This window comes from Erinaceus europaeus, chromosome 11 (assembly GCF_950295315.1).
Source record: "Erinaceus europaeus chromosome 11, mEriEur2.1, whole genome shotgun sequence".
Taxonomy (NCBI): domain Eukaryota; kingdom Metazoa; phylum Chordata; class Mammalia; order Eulipotyphla; family Erinaceidae; genus Erinaceus; species Erinaceus europaeus.
The window spans coordinates 5,271,929-5,285,313 of record NC_080172.1 but is presented as its reverse complement, the minus strand read 5'-3'; the positions used below and the strand labels follow the sequence as shown (position 1 = coordinate 5,285,313).

Below are 13,385 nucleotides of genomic sequence, written 5' to 3'. Positions count from 1 at the left end.
AATGAACATAGGACATTTTCTGTCTTTCCCCTCTGCAATGAAATCATGAAGTTACTATGCAGAATTGGTTTAGATTTCACAGGTGAAGTGCTCCAACCCCACAAGACTGCCTTTATTCCAGCTCAGCTTAGGGGGTCCCCAGGTCACTGACACTTCTTTCCAGCTGGCCACAAATTTAAGGGTTTCCTCTATCCTCTCACATCTAGTAATTCGCTATAACAATTCACAGAACTCAGGAAAGCACTACACCCATGGTTACAATTAAATTATAAGGAACACATATCAGGACCAGTTAACAGGAAATATGCAAAGGGTATATGCAAAAAAAAGGGTATATGAGAAAATTCCAAATGAGCAAGTTCCACATCCTTAGAATGTATAACCTCCCCCCACCATAGGACCTTGCCCTCAACTTGAATCAACAATGGTAGAGAATGTTCCATCCTACAAAGGGAGGCTGGACAACATACTCTATGCTTCACCTAAGGAAGATGGGTCCTGATATTGGGGCAGCTTGGAACGCTCCTACTCATGACCACAGGATGTGAGCTCAAATCTAGAGGGATGCAGAGATCACATAGGCTCCTAAGCTGAATATGGGCCCCAGATCACATCAAATCAATGGGGTTTACAGTCAACAATATTTATACACCTTTCTCATATTTGGGAGCTACTCTCTTCCCTGATCCAGCTTTCTGGCCCTTTTTCTAGCCATGACATCATCTCCCCAGACAATAACTAGGATCCGCCTGCATATCAGATGTCAGGCTCAGGGGAAAAAAAAAAACTAGTATAGCCACAGGCCCTTTGGAATATAACTAAAATATGCCTACCAGATATCTACAAAACAGACCCCCCCCACCCCCAACTCCTCATCTGTACTATTCCAGCCTTTAGGTTCAACTTGTTTGGCTTTATATGTTAACTCTCTTTTCAGCCACCAGGTTCCAGATGCTAGCATGACGCCAAACAGGCTTCCCTGGACAGACACCACCAACAACGTGTCCTGGAGCTCCGATTCCCCAGAACCCCACCCGGCTAGGGAAAGAGAGAGGCAGGCTGGAATATGAATCGACCTGTCAATGTCCATGTTCAGCGGGGAAGCGATTACAGAAGCCAGACCTTCCACTTTCTGCACCCCATAGTGACCCTGGGTCCATACTCCCAGAGGGATAAAAAACAGGAAAGCTATCAGGGGAGGGGATGGGATACAGAGTTCTGGTGGTGGGAATTGTGTAGAGTTGTACCCCTCTTATCCTATGGTTTTGTCAGTGTTTCCTTTTTATAAATAAATTTTTTTTAAAAAGAATGTATAACCCTCCCACCTATCAATGTGGGATATGCAACCATTGAAGCCTCGGGCAGTGTTTAAGAGTTTCTGTTCAAGCTTCATTATGTAGGCATGGCTGAGTGAATCGCCGACCTCATTCAGTTTCTAGCCTCTCTCTTCTACCCAGAGAGGTTGGAACAGTATTACTTAACTCAGAGCCACAATCCTCTAATCGTATGTCTTGTCTTTCTGATCTTCCCAGGTCTTATTCTGAGATATCTTATTAGCTTAAACCAATATGTACAGTTGGTTCATAGGTACTCACCATGATTAACAAAGATGCTCCTGTCCCTTAGAAATCCCAAAGATTTAGACATTACCATCCAGAAACCAGGAAGAAAGACCAGTCACATCTTTAAGGCACGACTCCGCCCTCCCGTTAGGACACCACTGCAGACTATAAATTCTGTTTAGCTCGGGCTAGGGACAGAGTACCAGTGGCAGTGGGACAGCTTTTCATGCATGATGTACAGGTTCAATCTCTGGCACTACCAGAAGCTAGAAATGAGCAGGGCATTGATAAAAATAAACAAAATCCTGCTTAGCTAAGGCATGGAATCAGTTTCTCAGCAACCAGAGCAATACCACGAATCATGTTGCATGTCACCCGTCCATTCTAAACCATTCCCCAACCCCCCTCTTTACTGGACCGGGGGGGGGGGGGCGGGGAGGGGAAAGTGACGACCCTCTGGCAGGATGCACAAAATACTTCCAACTCCACTGTTAGGAAGAAAACAGGAAACTAAGGTCTGGAACCTCTAGCCTCCATCTCCAGGGATATAAAGAGTGGTGGTCAGATGATAAGGAGAGCTAATACAAGTAGGATATAGTCTGTTCTCAGGTGTGTACAGCAAAAGCCTTTGTCCTTGATGCAAGACTGGTGTGGAGAAATTAACTTCTGCAGCACCAGGCAGAAAAGGACCACTTTCTTCCGATTTCAACATCCTCATCCTTGTTTCATTAACTATGTAACTAATAAACTGCTTCTAGTTTTACAGTTGCTCTTGGCTGACCTATCCTGTACATTTTAATTTTTAATAATTTTTAAGACTAGGCATGAGAGTGGAGCGCGGAGGACAGAAGGAAGGTGTACAGTGGCAATGACTGACATCAGAGGAGAGGGGGACTCTTCAAAGGAGACAAGATGGACAAGCTAATGGTGAAAGATGATTTGAGACTTGAGGGTTAGACTTTTTTTTTTCCCTAGGAACTCACCACTTTATTTTGTTTTAATTTTTTTTAAGCAGGATCTTGATTTATTGAAATTGATTAAGGGACACCTCTGAGGCTCTCAGGAGTGCAGGGCCTTGTCCAGGGGACCACGGCTGGGGAATGTATTTGACTCCACAGCCGTCTGGGATGAGGCGCTTTTCAGCCACCCTGTCTCCAAATTCATCTGTGTTAAACTTGGTGAAGCCCTGCTTCTTGGAGATGTGGATCTTCTGGCGTCCAGGGAATTAGAACTTGGCCCTGCGCAGGGCCTTGATCACGTGCTCTTTGTTCTGCAGCTCGGTGCGGATGGACATGATGGCCTGGCCAATGTGGACTCTGGCCACGGTGCCCTGGGGCTTCCCAAAAGCTCCTCGCATTCCTGTCTGGAGCCTAAGGTTAGGGACAGCAGGAGGTTGGGCATAAAATGAACACAGAGTAGGAAGGGCTGTCTCCAGGATCCCTTAGGGCAGCCTGTACAAGCAACAGGCTGCACACACTACCCAGGAGGCTGCTGTTTGCAGTCACTGCACACCGGGCGCCTTGGGGAGGGCAGCACGGTCGGCTCAGTTGGCTGCAGAAGACATTTTTTAATCGTAGCCTGAATAGTGCAGAAAAGATTAGACTTTCAAGCATACAGGTCCTTAGGTTTTGTTATTGTTGTTGGTTGGTTTGCTTTGTTTTAAATAAAAGAAGCTTTTCTTTGCTTCTTCATGCTATATTTTATTATCTGCTGTCAGGAAATTGTGAGGAGCCTCACAAAGCACCCTGCATTTTTCTGCCTCTAGGAGCCTGGCAGTCCTTAAAACATTAAGCCAGCTCCCCCTGCTCCACCCTGCATTGCTGATAATAGGGCCTATCTATATAATCATTGTTTTGCCTGGAAGATCCCCTCCCATTCCATTCCTTTGATCTATCTTCTTTCTACCCTCCATACCCTCCCTGCCTGCAGGGTATTATTATTAATCCCACCAGTTAAAACCCTCGCAACAGTTCCTAAGGAAGTTCCTACCTTTCCAACCCCATTTGCCTTTCTCCGCCCCTTTCCTAGCCATTTCTGTTTCCGACTTGCCACTTCTGGGTCTGCCCTTCAAAAGCCTGATCAATAAAGAATTGAATTGTCTCGCCTCCATGAGTCCGTTCCTGAGTCATCTCCCTTGCCTCACTGAGTGAGTAGCAGCCCAGGCTGGCTCCAGTCGAGTTCTCTCCAACCCAGAGAGTACGCACCTGGAAAGAGGTGCCCCCACGCTAGACCGGCAATTTGCTGTTAATGAGAGAGCGACAGAGAGAGAGAGGGCGAGGGGGAGAGAGAGAGAGAGAGAGAGAGAGAGAGAGAGAGAGGGAGATAGACCAAGACTACAGCACTGCTGAGCTCTGGCTTATGGTGGTGTTGGGGATAAAACCTGGGAACTCAGAGCCTCAGGCATGGAAGTCTTTTCATAATCATTACACTGTCTCCCTAACCAGGGTTTCCAGTTTGGTCCCTGGTATCATCTTCTGGTTCTTTTCCACTCTCTCCTCTCATCATACAATTAATAAGAATTATTTCTCTATTTATTTTTGCTAAAAACATCTTTTATTGTTTTAATTTATTTTATATATTTTTTATTTTATTAGTGATTAAAAACATAAATAAATGCAGTTTTTAAAAAATAAAAAAATAATACATAAACCCAAATAATATTTTGAAGTAATCTCATACTATGAAAATAATGTGTTTATAATTTAAAAAAACTATCAAACAATATAAATGACGTAAGTTACTCCCAACTCCCAATGTCCTACTACCAAGAGTTAGAAACAATCGAATCTACTGCAGTCATCCAGAACTGCTTTCTCTTCTTTTCCTTTCTTTTTTTCTTTTCTTTTCTTTTCTTTTCTTTTCTCTTCTCTTCTCTTCTTTTTTAATTTTTTATCTTTATTTATTTATTGGATAGAGACAGCCAGAAATTGAGAGGGAAGGGGGTGATAGGGAGAGAGATAGAGACACCTGCAGCCCTGCTTCACCACTCACAAAACTTTCCCCTTGGGAGTCAGGTGGTAGTGCAGCAGGTTAAGTGCACATGGCACAAAGTGCAAGGACCAGTGGAGGATTGGTGGAAGGATCCCGGTTCGAGCCCCCAGCTCCCCACCTGCAGGGGAGTCGCTTCACAGGTGGTGAAGCAGGTTTGCAGGTGTCTGTCTTTCTCTCCCCCCTCTCTGTCTTCCCCTCCTCTCTCCGTTTCTCTCTGTCCTATCCAACAACGACGACATCAAGAACAACAACAATAATTACGACAATAAAACAAGAGCAACAAAAGGTAATAAATAAATAAATAAATAAATATATTTTTTAAAAAATTTCCCCTTGCAGGTGAGGACCGGGGGCTTAGACCCGGGTCTTTGTTTTTTTCTTTATTTTTTTTTATTTTATTTTTATTTTTTTTTTAATTTTTTATTTAAGAAAGGATTAGTGAACAAAAACATAAGGTAGGAGGGGTACAACTCCACACAATTCCCACCACCCAATCCTCATAACCCACCCCCTCCCCTGATAGCTCTCCCGTTCTCTAGCCCTCTGGGAGCATGGACCCAGGGACCCGGGTCTTTGAACACTATGTATGCTCAACTAGGTGTGCTACCACCTGACCCTTTCTTTTCTTTTCTTTTCTTTTCTTTTCTTTTCTTTTCTTTTCTTTTCTTTCCTTTCCTTTCCTTCCCTTTCCTTTCCTTTCCTTTTCTCTTTTGCCTCCAGGGTTATTGCTGGAGCTTGGTGCCTGCACTACGAATCCACTGCTCCTGTGGCCTTTTTTTTTTTTTTTTTCGATATTTTGGTTAGGACAGAGAAAAATTGAGAGGAGAGGGGGAATAGAGAGGGAGAGAAAGACAGACAGACACCTGCAGACCTGCTTCACCACTTGTGAAGTGACCCCCCCCCCCCCCCCGCAAGCTGGGAAGCCCAGGACTCGAACCAGGATACTTGCACTTTGTACTCTGTGTGCGTAATCCCTCGCACCACCTCCCAGCCCCTTAATTTTTTTATTGGTGATTTAATAATGATTAACAAGATTGTGGCACAAGAGGGGTACAATTCCATACAAGTCCCACCATCAGAGTTCCATATCCCCTTCCTTCCATTGGAAGTTTCCCTGTTCTTTATCCCTCTGGGAGTGTGGATCTTTATTGCAGAAGGCGGGAGTTCTGGCTTCTGTTATTGCTTCTCCACAGGACATGGGTGTTGGCAGGCCGATCCACACCCCCAGCCTGTTTCTCTCTTTCCCTAGTGGGGCAGGGGTCTGGGGAGGGGAGGTTCCAGGACACACTGGTAAGATCATCTGCCCAGGGAAGTCAGGTTGGCATCATGGTAGCATCTGCAACTTGGTGGCTAAAAAAGCATTAAGATGTGAAACAGAAGCAGAAGAAATTGTTTAATAACCAGGAACCTTAAAGTAAAACTATAGCAGATAAAATATGGGGTCTTCATGTTGGAAGGAGCTAGGAAGTCTATTTTAGGTCTATGTCTTTTATGGTAGACATCTTTCCATTTGGTCTACCTTGTTTCAAAAAAATCACTGATAGTATTTGATTGTATGATTATAACATCATTTATTTACAGTCCCTATTGATGGCCATAAAGGTTGTTGACTCTCTCTTTTTGTTTTATAGCAATAAAGTAACCTTTGCAGTTTTTTTTTTAAAACACTTGAGCAAACATTGCTGTAGGATAAGAGAAATTCCTTGAAGCAGAACTGCTATGTCAATATTTACGTATGTCTCCAAGGATAAGCCAGTGTGCACCCCTATTAATAGCGCGTGCTTGCTTTCCCATATGTCAAATGATAAAATACTCGCTAATCTAATAAGACAAACAGGAAAAGACTAGAACCCAGTAGCTCTCATATGCCCCTCCAAGGCCACCCTGTGCCAGTCTTGACTCTTCTCTTTGCATGAGCTGTCCCTGGGACCTCATGACCGCTAGCATCAGGTTTAAGAGAAGGAGCATCAGCAGGAAATGCGAAGTGGAAAGGTGATGGCCGGGAAGCTGAGGTTTACATTTTCTAGACTCTCTCCTTGTGGGACCTCTGCGGTGTTGTTATGACCCACAAGCAAACCACAGTCAGGAATTCCACAAGATCTCTTTCCAGTCTTCAGGTTCCCACTGCTGCTGCCTCCACTTCTTGTCCTTTAATGCATAGAGGGGCTAGTCTGCCCTGTTACCTCAGATATCATACTTGCTTTAAAAAATAAAAAAGCGCTCAACAATTTGTTTGGCTTCGAATGTTAACTCTCTTTTCAATCACCAGGTTCCAGATGCCACCAGGATGCCGGCCAGGCTGCCCTGGATTGAAGACCCCACCAATGTGTCCTGGAGCTCAGCTTCCCCAGAGACACACCCTACTAGGGAAAGAGAGAGGCAGACTGGGAGTACGGACCGACCAGTCAACGTCCATGTTCAGCGGGGAAGCAATTACAGAAGCCAGACCTTCCACCTTCTGCATCCCACAATGACCCTGGGTCCATGCTCCCAGAGGGATGGAGAATGGAAAAGCTATCAGGGGAGGGGGTGGGATATGGAGATTGGGTGGTGGGAATTGTGTGGAGTTGTACCCCTCCTACCTTATGGTTTTGTTAATTAATCCTTTCTTAAATAAAATAAATAAATAAATAAAATAAAAAAGCGTAGGGGGGGAGTCGGGGGCTAGTGCAGCAGGTTAAGCGCACGTGGCGCGAAGCGCAAGGACCCATATAGGATCCTGGTTCCAGCCCCCGGCTCCCCACCTGCAGGGGAGTCGCTTCACAGGCGGTGAAGCAGGTTTGCAGGTGTCTGTCTTTCTCTCTCCCTGTCTTCCCCTTCTCTCTCCATTTCTCTCTGTCCTATCTAACAACGACATCAATAAGTACAACAATGAAAACAACAAGGACAACAAAAGGGAAAATAAAGAAATATAATTTTTTTAAAGTGTAGTTACAGTCAACAATATTTATACAGCTTTCCCATATTAGGGAGCTACTCTCTTCCCTGATCCAGATTTGTAGACCCTTTTCCAGCCATGACATCATCTTCCCAGACAATAACATGGGTGGATCCAATTGCATATCAGATGTCAGGCTCAGGCAAAAACTAATAAAGTCATGAGCCCTTTGGAATATACCTGAAATAGACCTGCTAGTATTTCCAGAACGGAAACCCCAAATCTTCAAATATTCCAGCCTTTAGGATTCATGATTAGTCAACAGTTTGTATATATGCCTTTATATGTTTATTCTTTTTTCAGCCACCAGGTTCTACATGCTACCACAATGCCAACCAGACTTCCATGGACAGATGACTTCACAAGCGGTGAAGCAGGTCTGCAGGTGTCTGTCTTTCTCTCCCCCTCTCTGTCTTCCCCTCCTCTGTAGCTCACTCCTGCTAAGTCATTATGAATCCTGACTAATTGAGTAATCACCATCTGATGAGAACTTAGCGTCCAGAATTCACCCATCCAATAAATAACTGCGCACACACTTTGTGCTAGTCATTGTCTAGCTATTGTAGATGGGAAAGTGAACCCGAGAGATGAGATTCATCTTCGTGGTGCTTGTGGTCTATAAACAAACTGGTAGATAACACCATTTTATTTTGTTTTATAATTTCTTTATTGGGGGATTCATGGTTTACAGTTGACAGTAAAATACAATAGTTTGTACATGTGTAACATTTCTCACTTTTTCACATAACAATTCAACCCCCACTAGATCCTCCTCTGCCATCATGTTCCAGGACATGAACTTCCCCCCTCACTCCAGAGTCTTTTCCTTTGGTGCCATACAGCAGCTCCAGTCCAAGTTCTGCTTAGTGTTTTCCCTTTTGTTCCTGTTTTTCAACCTCTGTCTGTGAGATCATCCCGTATTCATCCTTTTCTTTCTGACTTCTCTCACTTAACATGCCTCCTTCAAGCTCCATCCAAAATGAGGTGATATTTTATTTTTTAAATTATCTTTATTTATTTATTTGATAGAGAAGAGACAGCCAGAAATTGAGAGGAGAGAGGGTGATAGAGAGACAGAGAAACAGAGAAACACCTGCAAGAGTGTCTCACCACTCACAAAGCTTTCCCCGTGCAGGTGGGCGACCGAGGACTCAAATCCAGGTCTTTGTATATAGTAACGTGTGTGTTCCACCATCTGTGCCCCCCACCACCTGGCCTCCAATTTCATTTTATTTTTGCCTCCAGTTTTTGTTGTAATCCCCATCTGAAGGATTCTACTGTTCCCAGAATACTCTCTCTCTCTCTCTCTTTCCCCTTTTCTTTCCACATAAAGAGTAAAGGCAGAGATGGAGACAAAGACAGGCAGAGACAGGAGAGACATCACCAGAACTCTCCACTGCTCGTGAAGCCCCCGTCTTGGATGGACCTCTCTTGGGGTAGCTAAGGGTTTAATTGGTGCACTAACTGGGTGAGCTGGCTCCCAGATCCTATAACCTCATGTGAGATAGTGTTGTGTTGACTATTTTAAAAAAAGGAACAGAGTCCACATTTGGAATAATCTTGTCCTATTGGAAGAGTAGCAGGGATAGTGAGTGTTTTTGAGCTTTATAATAAATATATGTCATCCCTCTCCCCCGCTAATGTTCATTCTCTCTTTTTCTTCCTGAAAGCTCTATTTTTAACATTTTATTAGTGATTAATATTTATTTACAAAATTAAAAGAAAACGGTCACAACTCCACACCATTCCCGCTGCCAGAGTCCGTCCATGGGAAACTTCAGCAATTCTCCAACGTTGGAGATACGGGTTAACTGTTATCTCTATAACTACCTGTCTAAATTTGTATATATTTGCCCATTTCCTCTTCCTTCCCAAGTCACACATAGCTCTACTACTATTTCTAAATGTCCTTCCCTTTTGACTCTTCTCTCTCTGAGTCTTGATGAAGTCAGAGTCCAGAGCCCTCTGGTCATCTTTCCCCATCACTTCTCCCCCTCTGGGAGTACAGACCAAGATGCTTTATGGGGTACAGAAAGTGGGATTTCTGGCTTCTGTAATTGCTTCTCTGCTTGACATGGGTGTTGGCAGGTGGAGCCATAGCTCCAATCTGAAGAGCTCTTAGCATTGAGCACAGTATGCAGGCCCAAGTGAAGAACCACTGTTCATCTAAGTGAACCATGAAAATCCTGTTCCAAACTATCAGTGACTAGGATGGCAGGTAATCCAGTTTAGGCCAGTGAGACATGCAAGAAAATGCTCTAGGGCACCCTTGAGAGTTCTTTTCTCTGCTAGGAAAGAGAACATTACTCTGATCCCCGTCCCCCACCACCCCCACTTTCTTGCTTTTTGTGAGAATGTGATAATTGGAAATGTGATAACATCCTAACAACTGTGAGACAGAAAGTTAGTTTCAAAAGACAACAGGAAGGATAGGAGACTGAAAGAAGAAAGGTTGGAGCTGATGAGCTTTCAAGTTTAGTGATCAGAAGGACAGCTCCAAGTAGATGTTCTGTAGGACGTCAGCCTTCTTGATAAGGATAGAAGCAAATTAAGATGATTTTATAGCTCTCGTCACCATTAGCTGCCATTTCTCTTCCTTGAAGTTAACAGCACACCCACTCACACTCTAGCAGTGGAGGAGGTGGGATGTGGGAATTTGGAAGCCAAAGAAAGCAGTGACCAACGTTGATTATGCAGCGCTTTTTTAAAAAATTTTATTTGTTTAAAAAAGGAGACATTAACAAAACCATAGGATAAGAGGGGTACAACTTCACACAATTCCCACCGCCAGATCTCCGTATCCCATCCCCTCCCCTGATAGCTTTCCCATTCTCTATCCCTCTGGGAGTATGGACCCAGGGTCATTGTGGGTTGCAGAAGGTGGAAGGTCTGGCTTCTGTCATTGCTTCCCCGCTGAACATGGGCGTTGACTGGTCGATCCATACTCCCAGCCTATGCAGTGCTTCTTAAGTGAAGGCATTGAGTTCAGATCTCACCAAGTCACAATAGCCACAGAATATCTACATCTGTCTAACTAGATCTACATGTCTGAATGAACATACATGTATAGCATATATGACATAATTGACAGTTATGGACTAAAAATATGTTTAACATTTCCATTGCATTTTATGAATACTTATGCACTCTCAGGCTGAGTTTTTCATTCTTTTTATTTCAGATAGAGAGGGACTGAGAGAAAGAGAGACCGACAGAGGAGACACTGCACAGCTCTGGCCCACCATTTCTGGAGCTGCTAGTGTGCTCCTATGGTGGTGCTGGGGTCTGAATCCAGGGCTTCACACATACTAAAGTCTGTACCCACACAGGTGAGCTATCTCCTGGCTTCCATCATTTCGATTTTAAATATTAGAGAAATGTGGTATTTAGAACTGAATTAAAGAATAGACAAGACAGAGGAACAACTCATGAAGCGCCTTAACTCCCAGATGTTGCGGCTCCGTGGCTGATCCCTTATGCATGGGAGACACCCTAGTGCAGGTTTTCAGGTACTGCTAATCCCTTCTTTAATCATGTCAGAACCTTTCCTGGGTCTATTCTGCTTCAGAGAGGATGCAACTGCCATGCTAAAACTCTTAACTCTCTTTGACATAGCCCTCCAATTTTGCCTCAGCCTTGTCTCTTTGCAAAGAAGGACATCTCCTTTATAAGCATGGCTGTCCTGAATATCTTGGGTCTTGTTTTGCTCCTTGCTGCCACCAAAAGAAATACAAAATAAGGTAGCTCATTTCAAACATTTTCCACACGGTTGTTCTGTTTCCCCATTCAGGAAAAAGATTATTGGTTACCATGGTGATCAGCTTCCGCAGCATATCCCTCTAAGTAACTACACAGGTATAACACCATCTTTACTCCACGTTCTGAGCCCTAACTCTCTGCAGATCTGCATATTTTTTTTCTGCCTGCTGTTTAGAACGAGCAACCAACCAGACATCCAGTAAACTAAACAAAACAAAACCAACCGACATTATTAAGTGGGATAGCTTTTTCCGAGGTATCATTACCTCTAGCTCTTCTGGATATTAAAAATGTACACATCCTATGGCGCAATGATTATCTCACAGCACTAACTGAAGTTTGCGTTCTTTTACATGTCTAATAATTCTATCTCTGTGACCATATTTTGAAAAAGAAATAATGCGTTTACAGTGAAAAATCAGAGCAGGAGATAGTTTCATGAGATCATTTCCTTTGTGCTCTATATCACAGCTTTCCTGAGTACTCTAACTTTCCTGCCTTCACCACTACCAAACCCTCTGATAGTGCAGGGAAAAAAAAAATAGTGAAGCAGCCACTGCCTTGGAGATGACTAACAGACTCTCACCCCAAACTACAAACATTTTACTCAGAACATTGCTGATAATAATAAGAAAAGTCCCCCTTTCTGATAGGGTTTTATTTTATTTTATTAGTGACTTAATATTGATTTACAAAATTATGAGATAACAAGGGTATAAATTCCACACTGTTCCTACCACCAGAGTTCTGTGTCCCCCTTCCCTCCATTGGAAGCTACAGTAGTTCTCCCAAGGTCACAGGTATGGACTGACTATTATTTCTATAACTATCTATGTTTATACACATTTGAATTTTTTCCCATGGCGCCATCTTTTCTTCCTTTCCAAGTCACATTGACACCTATTACTACTTCTGAATATCCTTCCTTTTCCCTCTTTTCTCTCTAGGTCCTGATGGAGTTGGAGTTCAGAGCTCTCTGGTCATCTTCCCTTTGTCACTTCTCCCACTCTGAGAGTCTGGACCAAAATTCTCTTTGGTGCACAGAAGACAGAAGATGGGAGTTCTGGCTTCTATAATTTCTTCTTTGCTGGAGATGGGCGTTGGAGATACGGGTTAACTATTATCTCTATAACTACCTGTCTAAATTTGTATATATTTGCCCATTTCCTCTTCCTTTCTAAGTCACACATACCTCTACTATTTCTAAATGTCGTTCCCTTTTGACTCTTCTCTCTCCGAGTCTTGATGAAGTCGGAGTCCAGGCCCTCTGGTCATCTTCCCCCATCACTTCTCCCCCTCTGGGAGTACGGACCAAGATGCTTTATGGGGTACAGAAAGTGGGATTTCTGGCTTCTGTAATTGCTTCTCTGCTTGACGTGGGTGTTGGCAGGTGGAGCCATAGCTCCAATCTGAAGAACTCTTAGCACTGAGCACAGTATACAGGCCCAAGTGAAGACTCTGTTAGGAAATGAACCACCTGGAATGGAAGTAGAGAATACTATGAAAGGAAAAGTCTCACCCGAGTGATGAAGCTGAAGGGTTGTCATTCCACACCTGAAGCCTCTGGACACAGTCTGAAGTGAAGTGAAGCATGCTGAGGTGTCACTCACTGCGTTGATTAGGTTGGGATTGGCGGATACAATATTATTTGGTATGAATTGAAAGAAGCATGTAGGAAAGTGCGCCCCACCCTAGAGGTTCCAGGACTGGGGGAAATATAGGCTTTATAGAGGAAGTGGGAGGTTCCTGCTGTCTTAGGGTTCAAGAAGAAAATAGATAGTTATTGTTATCATCACATTTATTTGATAACTGGGTTAACCTTGAAAAATCCCTTTGTTAGGATTTGTTGTATAATATCCAACATCACCATAATTTATGTCCTTTGACATTATTTGTGTATAGCTGTGCCACCGGTTGCTTCTGTCCTCCCTGGTCTAGGCTTTTGAGAGAGTCAACATATCAAAGACTCAGCTTATGTATTAAAAAGACTCAGTTTGTGCTTTAAAAAGTTTGAGACATATAATCAATTTTTCCTCTCTCATATTAATTAAATAGTGATTTATATGACTACAAATGAATAGGAGTGTACATAGACACCATTCCCACCACCAAAAGACTGTGTCCCATCCCAAACC

At 43.4% G+C, this 13,385-nt stretch overlaps 1 non-coding gene across 1 annotated transcript; it reads right to left on the bottom strand.

Annotated features, from left to right (window-relative positions):
- Positions 1–2,985: 2,985 nt before the first annotated feature.
- On the bottom strand, positions 2,986–3,119 carry LOC132541610 (small nucleolar RNA SNORA70). The gene has a single exon (XR_009552743.1). It is a non-coding gene; the product is annotated as a small nucleolar RNA SNORA70 (small nucleolar RNA).
- Between the last annotated feature and the right edge of the window lie 10,266 nt (positions 3,120–13,385).